The 18266-nt window shown below is 40.9% G+C and overlaps 3 pseudogenes across 3 annotated transcripts; all 3 read right to left on the reverse strand.

The window, feature by feature from the left end:
• Window positions 1-2664: 2664 nt before the first annotated feature.
• Window positions 2665-3818, reverse strand: LOC308298081 (putative E3 ubiquitin-protein ligase TRIML1; annotated as a pseudogene). The gene has a single exon. The product of its transcript is annotated as a putative E3 ubiquitin-protein ligase TRIML1 (transcript).
• A 1394-nt stretch (window positions 3819-5212) lies between these two features.
• LOC308298082 (putative E3 ubiquitin-protein ligase TRIML1) lies at window positions 5213-6366 on the reverse strand (annotated as a pseudogene). Its single transcript has one exon. The product of its transcript is annotated as a putative E3 ubiquitin-protein ligase TRIML1 (transcript).
• Window positions 6367-13581: 7215 nt separating this feature from the next.
• LOC308298083 (putative E3 ubiquitin-protein ligase TRIML1) lies at window positions 13582-14735 on the reverse strand (annotated as a pseudogene). Its single transcript has one exon. The product of its transcript is annotated as a putative E3 ubiquitin-protein ligase TRIML1 (transcript).
• Between the last annotated feature and the right edge of the window lie 3531 nt (window positions 14736-18266).

Below are 18266 nucleotides of genomic sequence, written 5' to 3' on the forward strand. Positions count from 1 at the left end.
TTACCAACAAAAGCTCACAATTCACAACATCCATTTGTCAAATTGGGTATAAGATAATGGGATCACAAGTATCCCGGACCAGCCCCCAAATGTTAAGTCCCAGATAATGGTCTAGGTAAGGGATAGTAACATTTATACCCAAAATGACAAATTGGACAGGAGAATGTTAAACATGAACTGAGAGCTTTTTATTAAAGTAAATTATAAGGAGCCAAATAACAGAAAAACAGGGAAGGGACTGGGTGGTGCCAAAAGAGAAAGTACAATGAAAACTTCTATCTGAATTAAACTAAAGAGCTTACCTAACAATTAACCAAAACAAAAATCTTCCTACTCTAAGTACAAAAAGAAATTACACAGCGTGGCACTCACCTCCTAGGCTAGTGTGGATAACAAGGAATTCACCTACGGGCAATTATGTACAGGGTACCCCAAAATACTCTTCCCTTCCCCTGAAATAGGTTTGGCTGGTTTAGAATGATCACAATTGAATGGGAGCAAAGTTAAGGTGAGTGGTAGGACTAGAGCAAGCTATAGCTAGGAGCTATTGTTTGGGCCATGCTGGTGGAGGCAATGGCAGGCAGGAAAGAGGAAGATGGCTGGCACACAGGTGATTTATATAGCTGACGACTGCTGATGATTGGCTGGCTGAAACATGGAGGACCAACCGGTGGTGAGAGGCAGATTGGCAATGACAGAGTTGGAGTGAATGGGCTGGACCTGTGAACTGAGAGACAGTCAGAGAGTAGAGTGTAGAGGGGAGGAAAAACAGCCAAGATACAAAACTCCCCCATAACAATATACGTAACATAGCCGGTCTACAACCTCAATGCGTTGCGATGCATTGTGAGTGAGCATGTAGATCTGCTATTTTCAAAAGACTTTTATACATTTGCAAACTTTGGAAATGGGACATTCTGCATAATGAATACTTTCTACTTTTGGTACTTTAATTGCATTTTGATACGAATACTTTTGGTCAAGTACATTTTTAATTCTGGACTTTTACTTGTAAAAGAGTACTTCTATGTTGTAGTGTTGTAGTACTTTTACTTAAGTAAAAGGGATATTCCACTTTCAACAGGGAGCAGTGGAAGGGCCTCTCTCCACACACACACCTATTGTAACTTCAAACTTCATTTTAATCCTGATAGATTCATTAAAAACACCCATTATTTTTTTCTGGTGACTCATACATACTACACTCCTAATACGTGAGCAGGCCATGTTTTTTTCTCTAACCCTTTTCATTTATTTTTAATAATTATTTGGGAAAATGGAAAAAATGAAATACAAAAAGATAATTATTAAAAATAAATGAAAAACGTTATTGAAAAAACACGGCCTGCTCACATATTAGGAGGGTAGTATGAGTCACCAGAAAAAAATAATGGGTGATTTTAATGAATCTATCATGGTTAAAATGAAGTTTGAAGTTACAATGGGCGTGTGTGGGGAGAGGCCCTGGGCCTGGACGGCCTGGTAACATTTACATAAAATATCTAAATATTCAATCAAGGTATATAAAAACTGTTCAGGGTGTTCATAAAAGCCTGATTAGATGATAAAATTACCAAAAGTTTTTTTGAAAGTGAAATATCCCTTTAAGTAAAACTGAAGTGAAGAATGCACCGTCCGTGCTGCACAACAGTCCTTTTGTGGAGTCAGTTGTGGTGAATTGTTTACGGGAAAGTGCTGCTTATTTACAATCTCATGCCAGCCAGTGGTTTTCAGCACACCTGTATTAAAATGATTCTAAGCACAGCTGCACACGCCCATTTATGGGCATGCTGTATAATTGTTCTTGTGGGGGGCAAGCTTAACAAAACCTTAACCTCACACCACTCTTTCTATGAACTTAGTGGACTATCGAGGGTTACAGAAAAGGTTATAAAAGGTCTGTTGAACTCAGTGGGTTTTGGGGTTACAGAATGGTTACAGGAAAATGTCCGTTGAACTCAATGGACTTAGGGGTCAGAAAAGCTTGCTAAAATCTGAACATTTAAATGTCGCTAAAATAAAAGAATTATGCAAAAAGTTAAATGATACATGATGCAAGAAGGTCTGAAAGATAGCATACAGGCCTACCATGGCCTTGAGAACCGCTGACATAGAAACGTTTTTTTTAGAAACCTGTTAGGTAATGTTTATAGAATTGGGTCAAACTAGTCAAATACTTGCACTAATTTTCATGATCTTTCAAAAATAGCAGATCCACAAGCTTGCAACGTGGCACTCGGTTCCACACTGTAAGGTTGTATATCTGCTATTTTTTTGTAATAGTTAAAGCATAAAACAATGGTTAAAGTAATGAAGTGATAATGTGGTTTGAATACTGGAAATATGAGGTTTCCTCCCGACTGAGCATGTATGAGACTGAGTTCTGCACACCTCCTCAAATCCACCTTTTTTCCTCAGTTAGTTTTCCATTGTTAATTAGAATTGTCTCTTGATGATCTTGATTCATTTTTTTCTTTTATTTTTATATTTTACAGTTTAGCAGACCTTGTATTTTAGGATCCTTTTTTATAGATCCGTAATGAATGTGAGCAGAAACAACACACTGGAGCAAACAGGGTACCAGGCTGTTTTTTCAGAACACGTTTTTATTATTATTATTCATTTCCCATGCAGAGTCATCTTATATTAAATAGGCTTCATGGATTATGTTTTTCTCCTTTTTGAAGTTGGAGGGGACATGTTCCCTCCATCCCCACCAAGACCAGCGTCCATGTTGACAGGAGAGATGATCAGAGGAGCAGAGTTTCTACCACCATCATTCATACAGGGACCGAAGTATGGATACAGTTTCTCAGTGAAGGTGCAGCCACTGAAAGAGTAGAGATGAGCTCTGGCCTCCACATCATAAAAGGAGACCAGACCCTCCTCATAATCCACAAACACTCCCACTTTCTGGACCTCCTCTCTTACAGGGAGGAGGACAGCAGGGTCAGCACCAGCCCTGTACTCATTTCCATTTTTCTCTATGATCCAGTAACCATTGATTGGGGTCAGTGTGAGGAGTTCCTTCCTGTTGATGGACTCTCTGGCCATTCCTAGAACCCAGTCAGTCCCTTTAACCTGAACCTCATAGTAAAACCTTCCTGAGGAGAAGTTTGTTTTCCTAAGACACTAAGAGTTACAGAGAATCTCTCTTTGTTGTCTGGGACAACAATCACTTTCATCACTAGTTTCCATCCATCGCTCGCTTGTTTTCCATCCTCAGACAGGATGAGCCATCGACTTGCTGTATCAGGGTCCAGAGTCACATCCACCTCATATTGCTGGTTCCTCCACTGCTCAACATCACACACCTTCTTCGCCATCTCTTGACTGATCGTCGTCTCCAGCTGAGCCAAAGCTGTCCCCACAGTCCCCGCATATGAAGACTGATGGACACTGACCTTTGTCCAGTCCTTGGTGGGTGGAGGGGTGTTGATGGATGTGAAGTTCTGGAGGAGGTGGAGGTGGTCTTCAGTGTGTGAGAGCTGCTTCAGCTCAGAGCTTCTCTTATCCAACTGAGTTATTTCATTTTGCAGATCTTTGATGAAGCCTTCAGCCTGTTTCTCTGTTGTTTTCTGCTTCTCTTCAATCACACCAATAAGCTCAGCGTGGCTCCTCTCAATACAGCTGATCAGAGCAGTGAAGACCTGCACACTGCCTGCTAACACTGGGTCTGCATCTTTCCTGCTGAGTTCTACTGAGTGTTTGATCTGTTGAATCTTCTCTTGTCTCTCCTGGATCATCTGCTGAACCTCAGCCTCTGTCTTTGCTTCATATTCCTCTTTCCACTTGTGACTCCTGAACTGTTGAACCATCTCAGATATAAAACTGTTAACAGATACTTCTGGTCTCTCATTGAAGATCTTTGCACACAGTGGACACCGACACACATCACTAGTGTTTCAGTAATGTGTGATGCAGGTTTTACAGTCGTTGTGTCCACATGGAGTGACGACTGGATCAGTGAACACATCCTGACAGATAGAACACAGGAAGTGCTCTTCAGACAGCAGACTGCCAGCGGCCAGCAAGAGCCGCTGATTTCCGTGTCCGTGTCCATGGACGCGTACGTGGGACCGCGTCCATGGACGCCAACGGCCGGCCGCGGTCCATGGACGCAGCCGCGGCGGTGGACGCCGACGGCGGGCCACGGACGCAAGCGGATCTGACCTCTTCAAAAATGACATCAGTCTTGCCCAAATATGGAGTTCCACTCGGCTCTGCAATGACTGTACCTCCCCATAGATATTGGGTAACCATGGCAACAATATGGATATATATGATATATGATTAAAATGATTCTAAGCACAGCTGCACACGCCCATTTATGGGCATGCTGTATAATTGTTCTTGTGGGGGGCAAGCTTAACAAAACCTTAACCTCACACCACTCTTTCTATGAACTTAGTGGACTATCGAGGGTTACAGAAAAGGTTATAAAAGATCTGTTGAACTCAGTGGGTTTTGGGGTTACAGAATGGTTACAGGAAAATGTCCGTTGAACTCAATGGACTTAGGGGTCAGAAAAGGTTGCTAAAATCTGAACATTTAAATGTCGCTAAAATAAAAGAATTATGCAAAAAGTTAAATGATACATGATGCAAGAAGGTCTGAAAGATAGCATACAGGCCTACCATGGCCTTGAGAACCGCTGACATAGAAACGTTTTTTTAGAAACCTGTTAGGTAATGTTTATAGAATTGGGTCAAACTAGTCAAATACTTGCACTAATTTTCATGATCTTTCAAAAATAGCAGATCCACAAGCTCGCAACGTGGCACTCGGTTCCACACTGTAAGGTTGTATATCTGCTATTTTTTTGTAATAGTTAAAGCATAAAACAATGGTTAAAGAAATGAAGTGATAATGTGGTTTGAATACTGGAAATATGAGGTTTCCTCCCGACTGAGCATGTATGAGACTGAGTTCTGCACACCTCCTCAAATCCACCTTTTTTCCTCAGTTAGTTTTCCATTGTTAATTAGAATTGTCTCTTGATGATCTTGATTCATTTTTTTCTTTTATTTTTATATTTTACAGTTTAGCAGACCTCGTATTTTAGGATCCTTTTTTATAGATCCGTAATGAATGTGAGCAGAAACAACACACTGGAGCAAACAGGGTACCAGGCTGTTTTTTCAGAACACGTTTTTATTATTATTATTCATTTCCCATGCAGAGTCATCTTATATTAAATAGGCTTCATGGATTATGTTTTTCTCCTTTTTGAAGTTGGAGGGGACATGTTCCCTCCATCCCCACCAAGACCAGCGTCCATGTTGACAGGAGAGATGATCAGAGGAGCAGAGTTTCTACCACCATCATTCATACAGGGACCGAAGTATGGATACAGTTTCTCAGTGAAGGTGCAGCCACTGAAAGAGTAGAGATGAGCTCTGGCCTCCACATCATAAAAGGAGACCAGACCCTCCTCATAATCCACAAACACTCCCACTTTCTGGACCTCCTCTCTTACAGGGAGGAGGACAGCAGGGTCAGCACCAGCCCTGTACTCATTTCCATTTTTCTCTATGATCCAGTAACCATTGATTGGGGTCAGTGTGAGGAGTTCCTTCCTGTTGATGGACTCTCTGGCCATTCCTAGAACCCAGTCAGTCCCTTTAACCTGAACCTCATAGTAAAACCTTCCTGAGGAGAAGTTTGTTTTCCTAAGACACTAAGAGTTACAGAGAATCTCTCTTTGTTGTCTGGGACAACAATCACTTTCATCACTAGTTTCCATCCATCGCTCGCTTGTTTTCCATCCTCAGACAGGATGAGCCATCGACTTGCTGTATCAGGGTCCAGAGTCACATCCACCTCATATTGCTGGTTCCTCCACTGCTCAACATCACACACCTTCTTCGCCATCTCTTGACTGATCGTCGTCTCCAGCTGAGCCAAAGCTGTCCCCACAGTCCCCGCATATGAAGACTGATGGACACTGACCTTTGTCCAGTCCTTGGTGGGTGGAGGGGTGTTGATGGATGTGAAGTTCTGGAGGAGGTGGAGGTGGTCTTCAGTGTGTGAGAGCTGCTTCAGCTCAGAGCTTCTCTTATCCAACTGAGTTATTTCATTTTGCAGATCTTTGATGAAGCCTTCAGCCTGTTTCTCTGTTGTTTTCTGCTTCTCTTCAATCACACCAATAAGCTCAGCGTGGCTCCTCTCAATACAGCTGATCAGAGCAGTGAAGACCTGCACACTGCCTGCTAACACTGGGTCTGCATCTTTCCTGCTGAGTTCTACTGAGTGTTTGATCTGTTGAATCTTCTCTTGTCTCTCCTGGATCATCTGCTGAACCTCAGCCTCTGTCTTTGCTTCATATTCCTCTTTCCACTTGTGACTCCTGAACTGTTGAACCATCTCAGATATAAAACTGTTAACAGATACTTCTGGTCTCTCATTGAAGATCTTTGCACACAGTGGACACCGACACACATCACTAGTGTTTCAGTAATGTGTGATGCAGGTTTTACAGTAGTTGTGTCCACATGGAGTGACGACTGGATCAGTGAACACATCCTGACAGATAGAACACAGGAAGTGCTCTTCAGACAGCAGACTGCCAGCGGCCAGCAAGAGCCGCTGATTTCCGTGTCCGTGGACGCGTACGTGGGACCGCGTCCATGGACGCCAACGGCCGGCCGCGGTCCATGGACGCAGCCGCGGCGGTGGACGCCGACGGCGGGCCACGGACGCAAGCGGATCTGACCTCTTCAAAAATGACATCAGTCTTGCCCAAATATGGAGTTCCACTCGGCTCTGCAATGACTGTACCTCCCCATAGATATTGGGTAACCATGGCAACAATATGGATATATATGATATATGATTAAAATGATTCTAAGCACAGCTGCACACGCCCATTTATGGGCATGCTGTATAATTGTTCTTGTGGGGGGCAAGCTTAACAAAACCTTAACCTCACACCACTCTTTCTATGAACTTAGTGGACTATCGAGGGTTACAGAAAAGGTTATAAAAGGTCTGTTGAACTCAGTGGGTTTTGGGGTTACAGAATGGTTACAGGAAAATGTCCGTTGAACTCAATGGACTTAGGGGTCAGAAAAGGTTGCTAAAATCTGAACATTTAAATGTCGCTAAAATAAAAGAATTATGCAAAAAGTTAAATGATACATGATGCAAGGTCTGAAAGATAGCATACAGGCCTACCATGGCCTTGAGAACCGCTGACATAGAAACGTTTTTTTTAGAAACCTGTTAGGTAATGTTTATAGAATTGGGTCAAACTAGTCAAATACTTGCACTAATTTTCATGATCTTTCAAAAATAGCAGATCCACAAGCTCGCAACGTGGCACTCGGTTCCACACTGTAAGGTTGTATATCTGCTATTTTTTTGTAATAGTTAAAGCATAAAACAATGGTTAAAGTAATGAAGTGATAATGTGGTTTGAATACTGGAAATATGAGGTTTCCTCCCGACTGAGCATGTATGAGACTGAGTTCTGCACACCTCCTCAAATCCACCTTTTTTCCTCAGTTAGTTTTCCATTGTTAATTAGAATTGTAATGCGTACACAGAGAGGCTCTGACACGCGTCACACGCCGCTCCGCTGCACACTTTGTAGAAACTGATTATTAAGATACAAAAAGAACGACAAAAACGACGAAACAAAGAAAAGAAGATTCAAAGAGAAGAAGATGCCGCCTAAAAAACAACCCGTCACCAATCCTAATTCATTGGAAGACGATGTGGAGGAGATAAAAAAAGCCCTCAACTTCTTGACAGAAGAAATGAGCAAAGTGGCTAAACAACAAGAGACGCTACTTGGGCTCATGAATGAAGTCAAGCAGTTAAAGAGCGAGCTGAAAGAGAAGGACAAGATTATCCACACACTCGAAAGAAGAGTGGATGATTTAGAACAGTATTCCAGAATGGAGGATCTGGTCATAAGTGGGTTGGAAACGCGACATCGTACATATGCAAGAGCTGCAGCTACAGCTAACGGCGAGGACGCGCCGCCAGAAGAGGAGGAATCGCTGGAGACCGAAATCATAAACTTCTTTAAAAAGAAAGATATGAGCATCCCGGACGACAGCATCGCGGCCTGTCACAAGCTTCCAATGAAGGATAAAAAAGCTAAACCTGCGATTCTCGTACGTTTTGTGAATAGGAAACACAAGACCGATCTGCTAAGACAGGCAAAGAAGCTGAAGGGGACCGCCGTGTATATCAACGACCATCTGACCAAGAGAAACGCTGATATTGCCCGCGAGGCCCGCTACCTGAAGAAACAAAACAAAATAAAGGATACGTGGGTAAGGAACTGCAAGGTTGTAATTCGGCTAAAAGGAGCAACACCAGAAGAATCCAAAGTGGTCACGGTAAGAGAACTACAAGATTTACAGCAGTATAAGTAAGGATCCAGGCTGCTAGACACCATGACTTGGAGACTAGTAAGGTGAACCTCTATAAAAAACTATGATTTCTTTTGCTTTTTTTCCGATCATTTTTTCTTTTGATCTTGCACTCAGAAGAGAAGATGCTTGTAGCATGGATTACATTCCTTTGCCTGTGGAATATTTTTTCTTCTGCATGTTTTTTGTAAATCCTGCATGGATTATGACTGCCCTATATGGTTTTTGGACTGGTCTTGTGAATGGCCTAGTAGAATATGGATTATCCCTGTGCCCGTTTCTCTCTTTTTTTCTTTTGATTTTGCACTCTGAAGAGAAATTGCGTGAGGCATGGACTATTTTCTTTTTTTGCATGGACTATTTTTTATTTTTTTGCATGGACTATTTTCTATTTTGCATGTTTTTTGAAAACTTTGCATGGATAATGCCTGACTTGCTATTGCTGGTTTGTCCTTGGACCTGTAAAAGGCCCCCTAGAATATGGATTATTTTTATTTTTAAGACTTTGGCTCTGTTGAAGCTGGCAGTAAACTGCAGGCATTCCTGGTGCTGTCCTATATGGATGGTACTTTTGCATGTCACAAATGAAGCCTCTTGTAGGATGACTGCAAGATTTTTTATTCTTTTGCTGGACTGGCTTTCTAGGGGTTGGCAAGGCATGCCGCTTGCTTGTTTCTGTTTTTTGTTTTGTTTTGCTCAGGTGTTGTTTTCTGTTCATTGTTTATTGTTTATTTTTTGCCCTGTCTGTGTGTGTGCGTGTGTGTGTGCGTGCATTTGTATGTGGTGTGTAAGTGTAGTCTGGTTGTGGGTGTGTGTGTGTGTGTGACGAGGGCGCGTTCTGCGCAAGCGCGAGAAATAGATAAATGTATGGGCTGTGTAGAGTGTCTGTGGACTTTTGTTTGCACCAATGACAGACTTTGAAGACGAATCTATGTTCCCCTTTGGAGGAACGGAAGAATGGGAGTTTGCAGGCACAGATACATTATGTGTGCAGGAAAATGTGTATAGTCTATATAGTAAATATGAAAATATGAATTTTGAAACTTTTGATTTAAATAAGCATAAAATGCATGGGATTGACAAAGATATGGACCCAGATATCCATTTCTATAATAATATAAGTAAAAACTGTGAGTACTACACAGATGAACAATTTATGAGCAGGTCAAATTCCATAATGGAGGGTGCACTATCTCTTGTACATTTCAACAGTAGAAGCCTATATAAAAACTTCTCAAAAATTAAAGATTATCTAATGAAATTTAAGAAATTTAATATTATAGCAATATCAGAGACATGGCTTGAAATTAAAAAAGGTTTTGATGTCGAACTAGAAGGCTATGAATTGTTTATAACAAATAGGGACAGTACCAAAGGCGGAGGAGGAGTTGCTATATATGTGGACACTGATCTGAGATGTAAAATGGTTAAAAGCATGTCAAATGTAATAGAAAATTTTATAGAATATCTAACTATTGAAATAAGTGTTGAAAAATCTAAAAACATAATGATCAGCTGTGTTTATAGAACTCCAGGCACTTCTTTAGACACATTTAATAATAAACTGGCTGATATATTTGGGAATTTAAATAATAGTAAGGTGCATATAGTCTGTGGGGATTTTAACATTGACCTTTTCAATCCAAAAGGCAATATAAAAACAACAGATTTCATAAATCAAATGTATAGTAGCAGCCTATTTCCCTTGATTTTAAAGCCAAGCAGAATTACAAGAGACACTGCTACATTAATAGACAATATATTCACGAATGAAATTGACAGTGAAATAACATCAGGACTGTTGATAAAGGACATAAGTGACCATCTCCCTGTGTTTGCTATTTTTCATAATTTCTTCAAGACCAAAAAAGAACCTAAACATATGTATAATTTATCGAGATTAACAACAGTGGAAAACATTGCAGCCCTCAACGTGGACCTTGAAAATCAGGACTGGCAGGAGGTGTATGTTAATAAAGATCCTAATAAAGCTTATGATGCCTTCCTAGCTACAGTACTTCAGCTTTATGATAAAAACTGCCCCTTAAAAAAACAGGTTGCAAAGCACAAGAAGCAAAATAAGCCATGGATCTCAAAGGGGATTGAAAATGCATGTAAAAAGAAAAATCTATTATACAAGAATTTTTTAAAACATAGAACTAAAGAAGCCGAAAACAGATACAAGTGTTATAAAAATAAATTGGTAAGTATAATAAGATCGCAAAAGAAGGAGCATTTTCACAAACTATTGGAAAAACATAAGAGTGATACTCAAGGGACATGGAAAGTAATAAATAGTGCAATCAGAAAGGGTAAGGGAAAAACAGACTTTCCAATTTTTTTTATAAACGATAACGAAACAATAAACAATCCAAAGCAAATGGCAGATCAATTTAATAAATACTTCTCAAATGTGGGATACAATCTGGCAAAAGAGATTGTGGAGCCAACACATACGAAAGGTACAGACAATCTAATTGAACATAATTATAACTCCATATACATTAGTGAGGTTAATGAAACAGAAATACTTGAATTAGTACATCAGCTTAAGGATAAAAAATCGTCTGATTGGACTGAAATTAATATGTCATTAGTTAAAAATATCATAGGCAACATAGTAAAACCATTCACCTATATATGCAATCAATCGTTTAATACTGGTATCTTTCCGAATAAAATGAAAACGGCAAAAGTAATTCCCATCTTCAAAAATGGTGATAAACATTTTTTTAACTCATTCTGTGCCAATCACGTGTATACACGTGATATATTAGCGCATCCCACAGTGCCAATCACGTGTATACACGTGATTCAAAAAAAAAAAAAAAAAAAAATTTTTGAAAAATTTTTTTTGAATTTTTTTTTTTGGACCCCATCAAAACTAGTGAACATGATTTCAATCGCGATTTTGCATGTTTAACCCCCATACAACCCCCATACAACTCAGGTAGCAGACCTCCAAGCTCACAACAGTGTAAAACATAATGGCTATTATCTCAAGAATGCCTGAACGGATTTCCAATCGGATTTTTTTGTTTGAAAGCTGTGAACAAACTGCACAAACCCACAACAATGCAATCCAGGATTGCATTGGATTTTTTAGAGCTCATTCTTCTCTGTTTTTTTCCCATGCATGAGGTGTGCAAGGTTTAATCATGGCTAAGTTGACGAAAATAAGGCTTTTAAAATGCTTGGTAGCCAATAGCTAACTTCAAGCTAACTTCATCCTCTTCCTGTACATGCACAAAGGAAAGTGTTTAGGCAAGTCATGGCTGCAGGGCTTCTGCATATACCAGCATATCTCTATGGGATTGTCTGTGGCACACTTGGCCCCCTCTAGTGGTGAAAGTGTGGCATTAAATGAGTTAATAACTACAGACCAATTTCTCTACTGTCACAATTTTCAAAAATAATTGAAAAACTGTTTGTCAAGAGACTAGACAAATTCATAGAAAAACACAATTTGTTGAGTAATAACCAATATGGTTTTAGAGGCAATAGGTCCACTTCGATGGCTGTAATGGAATTAGTTGAAGAAATTACAACTGCAATTGAAAATGGGGAGTACACGGTGGGGGTGTTCATTGACTTGAAGAAAGCATTTGACACCATTGATCATAACTTATTATTAAATAAATTGGAGAGATATGGCGTCAGAGGAATAGCAAACACATGGATAAAAAGCTATCTTTCAAATAGAGACCAATATGTTCAATTAAATAATGTAAAATCTGAATTGGAAAGAGTCACCTATGGCGTACCACAAGGTTCTGTTCTGGGCCCTAAATTATTCATATTGTATATAAATGACATTTGTAGAGTGTCACCTATATTGAAATATGTCCTGTTTGCTGATGACACAAGCCTTTACTGCTCTGGGAAGAGTTTGGAGCAGCTTCTGAATGTAATGGAAGAAGAATTGAAAACTTTAAAAATATGGTTTGACATTAACAAGCTATCACTGAATGTAACAAAAACTAAATTCATGATATTTGGCACAAGAAAAATAAACCAACAAGCAACAGTTAAAATAAGTGGTACGGAGATAGAAAGAGTACGAAAATATAAGTTCCTGGGAGTAATGATAGATGATAAATTATGCTGGAAAACTCATATAAATAGTGTAAAATTAAAAATGTCTAAAATTATAGCAATTCTATATAAAACCAAATATATTCTTTGCCAAAAATCACTGTATTTGATTTATTGTTCTCTCATAGTTCCTTACATTACCTATTGTGTGGAAATATGGGGTAACGCTTATAAAACAAATACCAATCCTATCTATATATTACAGAAGAGAGCTATAAGAATAATAAATAGATTTGATTATTATGAATCGACTAATAAACTCTTTATTAAACATAATATTTTAAAATTCTATGATCTAGTAAATCAGAAAACAGTTTTGGTAGCCTATAAAGCACAAAATAATACACTTCCATGCAACATTCAGAGATTGTTCCAAATTAAAGAGTCCAGGTATGAGCTGAGGGGTAAATTTAAGTTTGAAATGACGACACCAAGAACTAATTTCAAGAAGAAATGTACATCAGTCAGGGCACAGGAAATATGGAATAGTTGTGAAAATGACCTAAAAATGAGCAGTTCATTGTACCAGTTCAAAAAAAACTTTAAAAATAATATAGTAAATGCATATAAAATGTTAAATTCATAAAATAATTGTTCTAGTAGGATATGCATAACATTCTTTTTAATATATAATATACAGTATATATATTAATATATATTCTTTTTAATATTTAGTTTTGTTCTTATTGTTTGTTTTGAAAGTATCAGATATTTTGTTTCTAATGTAAGATGAAGTGACAAAAAGGGTAGGCACCATAAGCTGCGGCTTCAGCCTAATCCTTTTCGGCAACATTTTGTTTAATTATTTAAATTGTTATTGTTTTAATTGTTTTCTTTTAAACATTGTACTTTGAAACCGAAATAAAATCATACCATACCATTGTCTCTTGATGATCTTGATTCATTTTTTTCTTTTATTTTTATATTTTACAGTTTAGCAGACCTCGTATTTTAGGATCCTTTTTTATAGATCCGTAATGAATGTGAGCAGAAACAACACACTGGAGCAAACAGGGTACCAGGCTGTTTTTTCAGAACACGTTTTTATTATTATTATTCATTTCCCATGCAGAGTCATCTTATATTAAATAGGCTTCATGGATTATGTTTTTCTCCTTTTTGAAGTTGGAGGGGACATGTTCCCTCCATCCCCACCAAGACCAGCGTCCATGTTGACAGGAGAGATGATCAGAGGAGCAGAGTTTCTACCACCATCATTCATACAGGGACCGAAGTATGGATACAGTTTCTCAGTGAAGGTGCAGCCACTGAAAGAGTAGAGATGAGCTCTGGCCTCCACATCATAAAAGGAGACCAGACCCTCCTCATAATCCACAAACACTCCCACTTTCTGGACCTCCTCTCTTACAGGGAGGAGGACAGCAGGGTCAGCACCAGCCCTGTACTCATTTCCATTTTTCTCTATGATCCAGTAACCATTGATTGGGGTCAGTGTGAGGAGTTCCTTCCTGTTGATGGACTCTCTGGCCATTCCTAGAACCCAGTCAGTCCCTTTAACCTGAACCTCATAGTAAAACCTTCCTGAGGAGAAGTTTGTTTTCCTAAGACACTAAGAGTTACAGAGAATCTCTCTTTGTTGTCTGGGACAACAATCACTTTCATCACTAGTTTCCATCCATCGCTCGCTTGTTTTCCATCCTCAGACAGGATGAGCCATCGACTTGCTGTATCAGGGTCCAGAGTCACATCCACCTCATATTGCTGGTTCCTCCACTGCTCAACATCACACACCTTCTTCGCCATCTCTTGACTGATCGTCGTCTCCAGCTGAGCCAAAGCTGTCCCCACAGTCCCCGCATATGAAGACTGATGGACACTGACCTTTGTCCAGTCCTTGGTGGGTGGAGGGGTGTTGATGGATGTGAAGTTCTGGAGGAGGTGGAGGTGGTCTTCAGTGTGTGAGAGCTGCTTCAGCTCAGAGCTTCTCTTATCCAACTGAGTTATTTCATTTTGCAGATCTTTGATGAAGCCTTCAGCCTGTTTCTCTGTTGTTTTCTGCTTCTCTTCAATCACACCAATAAGCTCAGCGTGGCTCCTCTCAATACAGCTGATCAGAGCAGTGAAGACCTGCACACTGCCTGCTAACACTGGGTCTGCATCTTTCCTGCTGAGTTCTACTGAGTGTTTGATCTGTTGAATCTTCTCTTGTCTCTCCTGGATCATCTGCTGAACCTCAGCCTCTGTCTTTGCTTCATATTCCTCTTTCCACTTGTGACTCCTGAACTGTTGAACCATCTCAGATATAAAACTGTTAACAGATACTTCTGGTCTCTCATTGAAGATCTTTGCACACAGTGGACACCGACACACATCACTAGTGTTTCAGTAATGTGTGATGCAGGTTTTACAGTAGTTGTGTCCACATGGAGTGACGACTGGATCAGTGAACACATCCTGACAGATAGAACACAGGAAGTGCTCTTCAGACAGCAGACTGCCAGCGGCCAGCAAGAGCCGCTGATTTCCGTGTCCGTGTCCATGGACGCGTACGTGGGACGCGCACATGGACGCGTACGTGGGACCGCGTCCATGGACGCCAACGGCCGGCCGCGGTCCATGGACGCAGCCGCGGCGGTGGACGCCGACGGCGGGCCACGGACGCAAGCGGATCTGACCTCTTCAAAAATGACATCAGTCTTGCCCAAATATGGAGTTCCACTCGGCTCTGCAATGACTGTACCTCCCCATAGATATTGGGTAACCATGGCAACAATATGGATATATATGATATATGATTAAAATGATTCTAAGCACAGCTGCACACGCCCATTTATGGGCATGCTGTATAATTGTTCTTGTGGGGGGCAAGCTTAACAAAACCTTAACCTCACACCACTCTTTCTATGAACTTAGTGGACTATCGAGGGTTACAGAAAAGGTTATAAAAGGTCTGTTGAACTCAGTGGGTTTTGGGGTTACAGAATGGTTACAGGAAAATGTCCGTTGAACTCAATGGACTTAGGGGTCAGAAAAGGTTGCTAAAATCCATGGACGCGTACGTGGGACCGCGTCCATGGACGCCAACGGCCGGCCGCGGTCCATGGACGCAGCCGCGGCGGTGGACGCCGACGGCGGGCCACGGACGCAAGCGGATCTGACCTCTTCAAAAATGACATCAGTCTTGCCCAAATATGGAGTTCCACTCGGCTCTGCAATGACTGTACCTCCCCATAGATATTGGGTAACCATGGCAACAATATGGATATATATGATATATGATTAAAATGATTCTAAGCACAGCTGCACACGCCCATTTATGGGCATGCTGTATAATTGTTCTTGTGGGGGGCAAGCTTAACAAAACCTTAACCTCACACCACTCTTTCTATGAACTTAGTGGACTATCGAGGGTTACAGAAAAGGTTATAAAAGGTCTGTTGAACTCAGTGGGTTTTGGGGTTACAGAATGGTTACAGGAAAATGTCCGTTGAACTCAATGGACTTAGGGGTCAGAAAAGGTTGCTAAAATCCATGGACGCGTACGTGGGACCGCGTCCATGGACGCCAACGGCCGGCCGCGGTCCATGGACGCAGCCGCGGCGGTGGACGCCGACGGCGGGCCACGGACGCAAGCGGATCTGACCTCTTCAAAAATGACATCAGTCTTGCCCAAATATGGAGTTCCACTCGGCTCTGCAATGACTGTACCTCCCCATAGATATTGGGTAACCATGGCAACAATATGGATATTGATTTTTAAGCAGTGCCAACCGCTCCTACATACGGCTTTGTGTGCACTAGAGGTTTGCGCCCGTTTCATAGTGAAGTGAAACCTGAACAATGATGGAAATTGGGCCACCTATAGTCTGGTCAAAGTGTCATGTGAAGCTCATCAATCCACCAATCCTCAAGCTTATCTATATCAGGTCGCACTTATTGATGGTGACGTCACCATAGAATGCTGGTCCCTCATTGGCTTTTATGCTGATGACGTCATCACCCAATTGATGACATCACTCTGGGGCCTTTTCCACCAGAGATGAGCTTTTCCACCGAGAACCGAGTTGGTTCAGAAATGTAAATGTTGGTTCACGAACCAAGGTTCCAAGACAGTTGCCATTCCATAGGTGGGAGAAAGAACCCGAACTGGTTCTTTACCGGTGGAAAAGGCGTTGCAGTGTTTTCCCAAGGGTTTTACCATTGGATGACGTCAGCACACACACACACACACGCGCACGCACACTCCAGATAAATATCATAACTAGTTAGGTATGTCCCAAAATATAACCGTATATGCTCATATTTTAACTAACATTACAAACAACTAGAAGCGTCTAGTCGGCGACCTGGCCAACTCGGGAACAATGTAAATAGGGAATGAATGCCCCGCCCTTTAATGCAAACCTGCATACCTGTTGTCATAGGATCCGTTTTGACCAACTGTTTGCGTGTGTCCATTTATGCCCATATATGGAGATATCTGTCTGTCTACGTCCATTTTATGCCCATATATGGAGATCTCTGTAGGACCCATTTTGACCATCTGTTTGCCTGTGTCCATTTATGCCCATATATGGAGTTATCTGTCTGTCTGCGTCCATTTTATGCCCATATATTAGGCCTGTGCAAAAAAATCGATTCACTATATTATCGCGATGTTAAGGCCGGCGCTTCAATTAATCGATTTTCAAAGTTCAGAATCGATTTTCCCGATTTTTTTTTTTTTAGGCGAAAGACAGAGGAGAGCGGTTATTCTCCTCTCTCTCTCTCTCTCTCTCTCTCTCTCTCTCTCTCTCTCTCTCTCTCTCTCTCTCTCTCTCTCTCTCTCTCTCTCTCCCTCCCTCTCTCTCTCTCTCTCTCTCTCTCTGTGTGTGTGTGTGTGTGTGTGCAATGTGCATGCATGCAGTTCACTTCTCTGTGAGCCACGTTTCTCCCCTCTACACACACGCACACGGAGTAGAGAGAAAACTGCTCTGCTCTTGGATACACCAGAACACCACTGACACTGGAATAATTCATCATAGATCATAATATAAGTAGCTTACTTTTACCTTTGTAGCTGTTGTCATCTCAAAGTAAAATCCACAATGTTATGCTCCAAGTTAATCCAGAGAAGTGAACACGATGCGTTTTCAACACTATTGCCAGCCAGCGGTGTTTAACGAGGCTCGTTTAGAATGACCCTAATTTGACATAGTGTGTGAGTGTGTGTGTGTGTGTGTGTGTGTGTGTGTGTGTGTGTGTGTGTGTGTGTGTGTGTGTGTGTGTGTGTGTGTGTGTGTGTGTGTGCGCGCGCGCGTGTGTGTGTGTGTGCGTGGCTCGGGCTCCAGTTAACGTCTCTCTCCTTCCCTCTCTGTGTGCGACATGAGAGATAACTACTCAGTCATGTTGCTGTAAAACTTCCCCCCCCCAAAAAAAAACATAATTCCAAAGCCATTGGAGTAGATATGGACAACAGTTGTTGTTGATCGAAGGATAAAGTTTGTAATTCCCTTTAACGTTGTAAAGGAGGATGAAGCGTTGCCATTCAGTTTCTGACACAGAAACAAGCAAACAGGTCTATAGAAAGGTGTTGCCAGATCCTGTTTTTGCGAGCAAACGGGTCTATAAAAATAAAAAAATTGGGGAATGTCAGTCAAACAGAAATGTTGCTGTCTGATATTGTTTAAGAACAGTGGTTCTCAAACATTTCCTGCCAAGAGCAAGGATCCCAAATGTGTAATATAGTGTACAGAAAAAATAATCTTAAGGGCTTTGGCCTATTATTGATTCTGCTTTTAAAGGAATATGTTATTAACCATTATAACCAAGTAACCTTGAACATAA

The sequence above is a fragment of the Nannobrachium achirus genome (genome assembly GCF_963921795.1).
Source record: "Nannobrachium achirus genome assembly, chromosome: 14".
Taxonomy (NCBI): Eukaryota; Metazoa; Chordata; class Actinopteri; order Myctophiformes; family Myctophidae; genus Nannobrachium; species Nannobrachium achirus.